Below are 7,224 nucleotides of genomic sequence, written 5' to 3' on the forward strand. Positions count from 1 at the left end.
TAAGGTTACGTGATGATTGAAAAAATATATAAATCTCTAAATAAAGATTTAGATGAAATAGGCTTACCATCCAAATAAAGATTAGGAGGTTTGACCCCTGTGATGACCTAGTCTTAGAGTCCAAATAAATATTTGGATAAGGAAACTCCTAATTAGATTAGGAGGGCTGATCTTTATTTGTAGATAAGATAAGGGATTATCCTTATCTCTTAAAGAGAGTCCAGATCCAAATGCAAGATTTGGATTAGGAAATTCCTAATGGGATTAGGAGAACCTATCTTTAAAGTTATAAATAGAGGAGGAGGGCAAACCCCAATTCAACCCAATAAGATTACTGATACAAGAGAGAAGACCATTGCAGTTGGACTGACGCCATCTTCTGCTCTTGCCTTCTCCTATTGCTACCGCCATTGCCAGTTCGATCTCCACCTATTGGAGCGATCAAGAAAGGTTCTTGATATCAGTTTTTGGAAGAAAAGCTGATCTGAAGTCATGCTCACTCACCCTCCATCAGATTCTTGGTGAAGAATTAGGTTCTTGCTGAAGAACCACCCTGCTGATTCTGCTCCACCCTATGTTGTGTCATCTTCAGTGGGAGCAGACTTTGGTGATCTCCTTGGGCATGAACACCTTCATTGGGAGTTACTACTATTTTGTATCAGGTATATCCCTCTCCTACCTTTTGGTTTCAGATCTGGTGTGGTTTAGGTTCAAGATTGATCATTGAAAATGTAGTTTTCTAAAATAGGGAATGTGATTCCCACATGGGAGAGAGAAATTTTTGAAATTTTGCCCAACCTACCTACAGGTTTCACCCATCCATATGATGGATCTCTCTTCCCTTCCATGGTATCAGAGCCAGGTTCAAATCTTGAACCAAAATTGATCAGATCTGAAACTACGCAAATGGCAGAAGGCGTTCTACCCGATTTGCGCAGATAAGAGATTTTCTGGGAAATCGGTTCCCAGATTAAGGACGATTGATCTGGAATTAAATCTTTTAAATCTGATTTATATTTAGAACTTTTGAGAAACTGCAAGCTGTGAACTAACCTCTGTTTTGTAGGGTAGCAGGTCTACGAACAACCCTAGTACTGATTCTTGAATGTCTTTTATTAGTAATTTAATTTCAGATAAATTCTTGAATTAAAATCTTGAATTAATAATCAAACCCTAGACCCATTTGAACTAGATTGGACCAAATCTATGGTTCAATGGGGTTGTTCTCAGCCCTAATTTTTCATTCTTGGGTCAAGGGATTGATAGTTAATTGCAAGATCTAATTCGGCCCACACCTGTAAAGCCCAGTTTTAATGTGTTAAAACTGCTTAAGCCCATTAACTACATAAAAGCTATATGGGCCTAACTGCACTTTGTTGCTATTCAACCCATATGCCTAGATAATATTAATCAGTAATATTATGAATTATTATGGGCTTTAATAATGGATTTTACAGATATTAATTGAATATATCAATTTTATCCCTGCATGTGATGTATGGATGTGTGATGTGCAACGTTCATGGGCCATAAGAACTTGGCCCATGCTGATACAATAGTGGCTCTCGCGCACACCATGGTTGAATGCACATGATTTCCATGGTGTCCTTAAGATCATTGGATGATCATCCCTTTGTGGTGGGCCCCACACCTCCCCAAGAGGAACCGTGTGGAACCCTAGCCATTTAGGGCCCACCAAAATCTGGCTTTTTAAAAGTCAATGAGAGCCACTTTGGTTTGACCTAAATTAAACTAGGACGTAATAATTTTGTTCCCTCAATATGAGTGCATGTGATAGGGAGATTCATATGATGAACTCTCTAAAGGCCTTTCATCATTAGCATGAAGATGGGTCATTCAGTAATGAGGAAACGTACCATAAAATTAGGCTATCCATTTGCTGTTGGATCTGTTGGAATGTTTCATAAGATGATAGGGGCATCATAGACCGATGTAGGAGGGGCCTATCCTAAAATGAAAGATTCTCTCATGGTACCTTGGCATAAATGAATATGATGGGTGAGCACTCACTGGATAGAAAGGTTTAACCTAAAATGACAATGAACCTTGTCTGACAAAGGCCAAAGGGAAAGCTCATACGATGAGTGGATATGATCCTTCACAGAAAGGTGGTGGGGTTTTGCAGCTGAAACAGTTGGCTCCATGCACCCTATGTGATTTCCCACATTTCCAGAGACATAATTTGAAGTCTCCGTCACTGAGATAGGAGGGAAATATTGGAGATGAATAAATGGAAATGGAACAAAGATTAAAAGCCATATCTATGTGGATAACATGGATCAAATTAGGTTGTGGACTAATGTTTACTTTTTATTAGAAATGGCAAACGGACAATTCGCTTAACTGGTACCATAACATTATGCTAGTTCCCACGTCAGAGAAATTAGATAAAGTAGCCAAAAATCCTACCCCGGAACGTCCGGGTGATAGGGCTTCTGAGGCCCGTAGGAGGGACTACCAGGAATGATAAGAGAAAAATTCCCTAGCCCGTTGCTACATCATTGCCACCTTGGATAATCAGATACAATGACAGTTCGAGCAGGTCGAATTGTCCAAGGATATCTTGGATAGTCTGAGGATGATGTACGAAGAGCAGAATCGTTCTACTCGGCAGAAGGTTTTGAAGCAGTTCATGACCGCACAGATATCCAAGAACCAACAGGTTCATGACCATTGTCTTCGGATGATGGGATATATTAATGAACTTGAGGCTCTTGGATCTGGGCCTGCAGGCTTGACCATGTCACGAATGTGGACACCATCCTAAACTCTTTGCCTCCTTCCTTCAATCAGTTCATCATGAACTAAAACATGAACAAGCTAAATGTTAGCATCCAGGAACTCAACAATATGTTGCAGAGGGCCAAAGAACTAATTAAGAAGGATGAACCCTTTGCCATGCTTGTTGAAGTTGACAAATCGGTCAAGAAGAAGAGGAAGGCAAAGAGAAAGCCTCAGAAAAAAAGCTACTAAGTCTAAGTAGAAGAAAGACAAGGCATTAGATGCTTGTCACTTCTGTAAGCAAAGCGGCCACTAGAAGAGGAACTATCCTCAGTACCTAGAATCCAAGAAACAAGGTAATTTCAAATCCTATGTCATAGAAACCAATTTGTTGGTAACTTCTGCTTCCTGGTGTATTGACTTCGCGGCATCGACTCATGCGTGTAACTCACTGCAGAGGTTTAGGATAAGTAGAAGACTGAGTGACGGAGAAGTAACTCCTTACTTAGGGACTTCTACAAGTGTTGCAGCTACAACTATAGGAACTATAGAGTTAATTTTTAGAGAAGGAATTATTGTAGAAGGAATTATTGTACTAAAAGATTGTCTTTGTGTACAGAACTGTGTGCGGATGGATATTCTATTCTTTTTAGTAATACAATTACTATCAAAAGAAATAAAAAATTCCCCGCATATGGAGAACTTGAGAATGGTCTCTACGTTCTCCATCCTTCTTTAGAAACTAACATAGCCGAAACTACGTCGAATGACATCCCCAAAGAAATAACCCGTGATGGTGCCTATGGCATTACTGACTTGGCCATATTAACATAGATCGTATCACAAGGTTGGTCAAGGATGGTCCTTTGGATTTTTTTAACTGTAGAAGATCTTCTAACCTATGAACTTTGCCTTTTGGGTAAGATGACGAAACAACCAGTTAACAGTAAGCCTCAAAGATGTATGGGCACACTTGACCTTATACATACTGATGTATGTGGTCCCATGAGTGTTAGGACACATAACCAACATGTTTATTTTATAACATTTACTGATGATTACTCATGGTATGGTTACGTGTACCTAATGAGACATAACTCTAAATCATTTGAAAAGTTCAAAGAGTACAGACAAGAGGTCAAGAAACAGTTAGGGAGAGAAATTAAGACCCTTCAATCGGATCGAGGTGGCGAGTATCTCTCTGACGAATTCAGGGACTACTTGAAAGTCAATGGGATAGTATCATTATTACCTCCTCCTGCTACACCACAGCTAAACGGTGTGTCAGAAAGGAGGAACCAGACTTTATTGGATATGGTCCGATCACTTCTCGTACACTCAGAGTTACCCACATCCTTTTGGGGTTAAGCATTAGAGACTGCGGTGTACATGGTGAACTGAGTTCCAACCAAATCAGTTCTGAAGACTCCCTATGAGCTTTGGACCAGAAAGAAACCAAGTGTAAGACACTTGAAAATTTGGGGTTCTCCGACACATGTTAAAAGAATGAGTGCGGACAAATTGGAATCCAAGACCAGCCGTTGCCTATTCGTAGGCTACCCCAAGGGCTCTATGGGTTACCTATTCTATGACCCAGGAGAACAGAAGGTGTTCTGTAGTTGAAAAACCCATTTCTTGGAAGATGATTACATCCTGAACAATTATCGTCAAGAAGTTGTTCTTGATGAGGAGAGCCCAGGGGTAGTGGGAGGTGTTCCACAAGTTATAGGTAATGACCAACCTAGAAGATCTACCCAGGTTTCCAGGCCTCCAGTTCGTTTTGGCTATGAATAGGATAGTTACCTGGTGGAAGCTACGACCAGTGAGGAGGATCCCGTGACTTATACGAAAGCTATGTTGGACATAGATTCCTTGAAGTGGGTAGATGCCATGAGAGTTGAGATGGACTCGATGGAGACCAATGGAGTCTAGACTCTAGTAGATCCGCCTCTTGGGGTAAAAGCAATTGGTTGCAAATGGATCTATGAGAGGAAGAAGGGCCCCAATGGTAAGGTTGAGACCTACAAGGCTTGTCTTGTGGTGAAGGGGTATACTCAGAAAGAGGGAATCAATTATGAGGAAACCTTTTTGCCGGTCGTCATGCTTAAATCCATTAGGATCCTGCTAGCTGTAACAGCATACCATGATTATGAGATTTGGCAAATGGATGTCAAAACTACATTCCTGAATGGAGATCTTAGTGAAGATATCTACATGCAGCAACCACATCCGGTTTGACTCTACCATCAAAAGGTTTAACTTTGAACAAAACCCGGATGAGCCTTGTGTTTACAGGAAATCTAGTGGGGATAAGGTTACGTTATTGTTTTTGTATGTAGATGACATTCTACTCATTGGAAATGATGTAGAAATGTTGACTGCGGTGAATGTTGACCTGGATGAGCCTTATCTCAGCTGCCAGGGTGAGGCCTGAGGTACATGTAGTGTGGGTTTTTTTGAAACCCTGAACTGGACCAGAATTCCAGTATTGCCCTGGACTTTGGAGATAGATCGGCCAAATTGGAATGTTACACCTGACCCCTAGACTCGATTATGATACTACACTAGGTGTCAGATTGGGCTATCTTTGATATTCCAATCAGTGAGATCCTTAGAGGGGGTCAAAACCTGGGTATGTTGGGATAGTCCAAGAATTCATATGAGTGGGTGATCACAGTGATAGGATCAGTCCCTTTGTTGGACAAAGTGAATGATCAGGGATGCACTCTCTCTGATGGAAACCAAAGCTGCCGACAACCGATTTCAACTGTTGAAATTTGTTTTGCAAAACATATTTATATAGAGATATACATACATACATATATATATATATATTATGGTTTCAAAATGTTTGCAAAAAGTTTTAACTCCTGGGATCCATGTGAGTAGAGAATGCAACACTGTAAGACCATTGAGGGTAATATCTGATGGGATAATATTGCATTTACCCACAGTCCTTGGGATTTTATAAGGTGGCTTGACCTAGGGACCATTTAGTGTAAATGTTGGGCCCATTAAGAGCCCATGGTGATGGACTCAGGGGTTCATTGTTTCTTGTAGTGAATTTAGCCAGGCCTTGTAACAAAGGTTGTGCTGAACCCATGTGGCTGATGTGTAGATCAATGTTTGGGTCCCACGCCATACAAGGATACCCAACTAGGCATCAGTTTGGAGATGAAGTGAGCACATGGACTTAATTGACCTAAAGCCAAATTCGAACAGGTTTAATATGATTAAATAAAGAGGGGCAGTTCTAGGATTTAGATCAACAGATAGGATAAGTGGTTGTCCCTATCCACTCAGAGAGTCCAGATCCAAATAAACATTTGGATCAGGAAACTCCAACTAGATTAGGAAGGCTGTGTTAGACAGTTTTGTATGCCCTTAGCTTCAATCAAAATTGATGTACTTTATGAGTTTATTGTAAATGAATAAAAGTGCATATTTGATTCATGTTCCCTTGGTACGTTTCTGTGTAATACCCTTAAACTGGACACTTATTGAGACTCGTGTTAGTTTAGAAAGTTCACAGCCAGTGGGTCGGTCTGGGGAGACCTATCCTGACAAGGCTGACACTGTGGTGCCATCAAGTCGATTGAGGTGGCTTGTCTCAGCTACCGGGGTGAGACCCCAGGCACATACAGTGTGAGATTAATTGAATTTTTGAACTGGACCAGATTTCCAGTATTGCCCTGGACCTTGGAGATTGATGGGCAAAACTGGAAAGTTACACCCGACCCCTAGACTCGATTATGATACTGCACTAGGTGTCGGATCGGGCTGTCTTTGATGTACCCATCAGTGAGATCCTTAGCGGGGGTCAAAACCTGGGTATGTTGGGACAATCCGAGAATTCATCTGAGTGGGTGATCATAGTGACAGGATCAGCCCCTTTGTCGGACAAAGGTAATGATTGGGGATGCACTCTCACTGTTGGAAACCAAGACTGCCGGCAGCCGATTTCAACTGTTGAAATTTGTTTTGCAAAGTATATTTTATATGAGATATAAAAGTATATATATTATGGTTTCTAAAATGTTTGCAGAAGGATTTAATTCCCGGGATCCATATAAGTGGAGAGTGCAACAATGTTCCTTGCAGCCGAGGGAAAGGTCCTCTCTTGTCGGGCAGTGTATGATCATTAAGGGCTGAGAGGTTAAGTGTAAGACCATTGAGGATAATACCTGATGGGCTAATCTTGCATCTGCCCACAGTCCCTGGGTGTTACAAGGTGGCTTGGCCCAGGGACCACTTAGGGTAAGTGTTGGGCCCATAGAGCCCATTTGATGGATTTCAGGGGGTGCACTGTCTCCTATAGTGAATTCGACCAGGCCTTGTAACAAAGGTTGGGCTGAACCCATGTGGCTGATGTGTAGATCAATGCTTGGGTCCCATGCCATACAGGGAAGCCCAACTGGGCAGCAGTTAGGAAGGTTAAGTGAGCACATAAGCTTGATGGGCCTGAAGCCCATTTCGAACTGG

The sequence above is a fragment of the Nelumbo lutea genome, chromosome 6, assembly GCF_056320005.1.
Source record: "Nelumbo lutea isolate HS-2025 chromosome 6, American lotus-T2T, whole genome shotgun sequence".
In the NCBI taxonomy this organism is placed as follows: domain Eukaryota; kingdom Viridiplantae; phylum Streptophyta; class Magnoliopsida; order Proteales; family Nelumbonaceae; genus Nelumbo; species Nelumbo lutea.